Genomic DNA, 3,460 nt, shown 5'->3' on the forward strand with positions numbered 1-3,460 from the left:
AAAACTGGGGATTAAAAGCTACAAGCTTGCATTTTAATGTTCAAATACATACACGGAGCCCAAGTAATAGTGCAGATAACCTCTCTTACTCAGAAACTCCTCGTGGAGAATGTAGAAGTTCAGAGATTACAGAACTAAAAACTCGAGGAAAGGCCTTGCTATTCACAGTGGAAAATGAAAATAAAAGCTTGAGTTGTATTTTTCTCTGTTTTGATCATCAACCTGTTTATTTGTAAAAACACAACCAAGCCTTTTAAAAATAGTCGATTACAGTTCTGGGACTAGGGCCGGCCAACAGCACAGCTATGTGCCCTGGCTCCTACCTGGCTAGGTTTTTTAGCCCTGAGTTCTCAGCATGGCTGCCTCCAGGGTTGAAGGCCGGGGATTTGCAACAGCCGGTTTTGTTGACCATCCCTGGTATCTGTGCTCTTCTCTTTCCTGGGCTACTCCAGCAGGCGTGTTCGCTAAGGCCTTTCTGATCCAGTCCAACACTGTCATCAAGGAATCAGACAGGAAGAAAACTTCGGGCTAATGTGACAGCTGCTTTCCCCACCCTTGCATCCGATCAGGTCTCTGAATTGACACCTGGAAAGGAGGAGCTAAACATTGTGAAGTTGTATGCTCACAAAGGGGGTGCAGTGACTGTGTACGCATGTGGTGGTAACCCCATCCTATTTGAACTGGAAAAAAATTTTTTGCATGCAACAGTGTGATCCTATTCTGATCTTCTACCAGCCTTTATAACATGGCCTCTAGTACTCAAAAACAAAACAAAACAAACAAAAACAAAAAAAAACAAAAAACAAAAAAAACAAACTCTACTACTCAAAAAATCTAGTCAGGGTAAAGCAGATTTGATGCTTCAAGGAGTAGTGGCGCCCCCTATTGGTCAGCCTCAGGTACTACTGAGAACAGAAAGCTAGCAATCGGAGTGGCTGCCACATCCACAATTCAAATGCTGGCTTCAGGCCTGCCGGGAAAGGGCTTCTCTATGCTCCATACTTATTAGGACCACTTATGGAAATCTGGAGACAAGTCCTCTCCACCTGCCATTACCCCGCTAGCAGTGGATCCCACAAATAGCAACGAAAAGAAAGTGGACTTGGGTCTGCGTGGAAACCCGAGGAGCCTCGCCCAGCAGGGAGAGGAGGATGAGAACGTTCCTCCCTCAGAAGCCTCTGAAAACACCAGCTCCAGGACCCTGAGCCTTGGATGGAGCCATTCCTTGGATGGCTATTCCCTTCAAGAGCAAATGGATGAGCTATCACAGCAGTGCTTCCTGCATGCCTTGAAGAGCCGAGTCAAAGAAGCTGACCTCTCTTTGTTCACCAGCACACTCCTTGGCAGACACATGTTCTCCTGCTGCCCTGAAGGACAGCAACTAAAGATAAAGAAAACGAGCTATAAAACGTTCTCTAAGTCCCTGCACCACATGCAGCAGGAGCCGACTGTCCAGGCTAAGGAGCTGAGAAAGGAGTGAAGATTATTGTGGCTGTGGACTGGAGACACCGGACTATCCAGGAAGGCAACAGGGAACAGCCTTCTCTCCCTATAGATATAAATCCCTCAACTGTGTCCCTGCCAGCATGAATCAGCTCTTCCACAAGAAAGGGAGCACCCTTGAGAGCAGTGAGGTTCAAAGGATCGTCATTGAATATGCCAGGGTGTAGCTTTCAGTAAAGAATTACAGTTTTTATTTGCAAAAGCTGGAACTGCTCATATCAGTTATGAACTCAGAGCCTGGGTTCCCAGGGGATCCACTACATAAAATGAGTCTTGAAAGCAACAACCTGGTGGGCGCAGACACCCGAAATCTGGTGAAGCTGGACCCTATGTGACTGCATCTTAGAGAAAAATGAACAGCACTTGGTCATGAAGCATCTATGAACTGTCCCCTGACCAAGTGTTGGAAAAAATCTGCAGCCTGCCTACCAAGTGACATTTCCTGGCCAGGAACCCATTTCTAAAGAAAGGGAAACTCTGTCCAACTGCTATCATCCTTATACAGAATAAAATTGTAATAAAAAGGTGACTGTGGTCCGGAACTTGGAGACCTATGGCCTAGATCCATGCTCAGTGGCTGCCATTCTCCAGTTGTGACATCAGGCCACCACCATCGTCTCTCCTGCCCCTGGAGCGAAAGGCTGTGCAGGTCCAGGGAAACCAGATCCACTGCCTTGGCCAGCTATTGCTTGAATGGTATTGGCTTCTGGAAAAATAAATCCAAGGCTTAGAAAAGGCTCCCAAACCTGGAAAAAAGTGACAAGACTCATTTTATGTAGTGGATCCCCTGGGAACCCAGGCTCTGAGTTCATAACTGATATGAGCCGTTTCAGCTTTTGCAAATAAAAACTGTAATTCTTTACTGAAAGATTTTATTCTAATACATATTAGAATAAAATTGCATAGATACATAGATAGATAGATAGATAGATAGATAGATAGATAGATAGATAGATAGATAGATAGATAGATATAGACCATTAGAAAATAAGCCTTAGGGCTAGGAGTATCAGTACACATCACTGACAATGCTGTCCATGAATCATTGGCTTCAGCCAAACTTCCCCTCACAACCCTTCTTGTTTTTATTTTGTCACAATGTCACAATGTCTCTGAAGAACATTAAGATGCCAAGTGATCAGAGGCTGCAAGGAGAGAAGTCTACAGCTATGACAAAAGGAACTCTAGCACAAATCTGACCTGTGTGAATAATGGCATCGGCTTTGGTTCACTCAGTCTATGAACCACTATGCCTGCTGAGCCATGCTAAAGACAGTTCAGGAATCCTTTATAGTCACCTAGTTGTATTCTGTTACAATATGTCACTAAAACTTGATCAAAGAACACAGGATGTCTTTTGGAATAAAATCTTCCCATTTCGATTTTGTGCACATAAAACCCAAACCACCTTAATCCGGTTATCCCTTTCTACAGATTTAACTGCTCCTTCTGTATTTTCCATGTCAGAAAAGTATGCCCCAAATTTCTTTGTCCATTTGTTTCAAATCATTGACCCATCCCAAAGAGAGCTCATGAGATTCTTACTTCTTTCTTCCAAAGCCCACCAGAACTGTATGAATGGCAAGAGTTCTCTAAAATTCTTTTCATTCTTCCAATCTACCAATTCCACCAATCAATCTACTGTTGGGCTAGGAAGAAGAATCAAATTCATCTGTCTTCCCCATAACTATAATCCATAAAGTGACAGATATGCCTTTTTTTTTCCAGGACAGGGTTTCTCTGTATATCCCTGGCTATCCTGGGAACTCACTCTGTAGACCAGGCTGGCCTCAAACTCAGAAATCCACCTGCCTCTGCCTCCCAAGTGCTAGGGTTAAAGGCATGCACCACCACTGCCGGCCAGAGATGCCTTTTTTAAACAAAATACAAAACTGAGAAATAATGAAATCAGGCATGTAATTGAAGGTCTGCATACAAAGGGTGCAGTGTGGACTCT

At 44.0% G+C, this 3,460-nt stretch overlaps 1 pseudogene; it reads left to right on the top strand.

Annotated features, from left to right (window-relative positions):
- The first annotated feature begins 411 nt into the window (after positions 1-411).
- Positions 412-2,263, top strand: LOC110306534 (annotated as a pseudogene).
- The last annotated feature ends 1,197 nt before the right edge of the window (positions 2,264-3,460 follow it).

The sequence above is a fragment of the Mus caroli genome, chromosome 12, assembly GCF_900094665.2.
Source record: "Mus caroli chromosome 12, CAROLI_EIJ_v1.1, whole genome shotgun sequence".
In the NCBI taxonomy this organism is placed as follows: domain Eukaryota; kingdom Metazoa; phylum Chordata; class Mammalia; order Rodentia; family Muridae; genus Mus; species Mus caroli.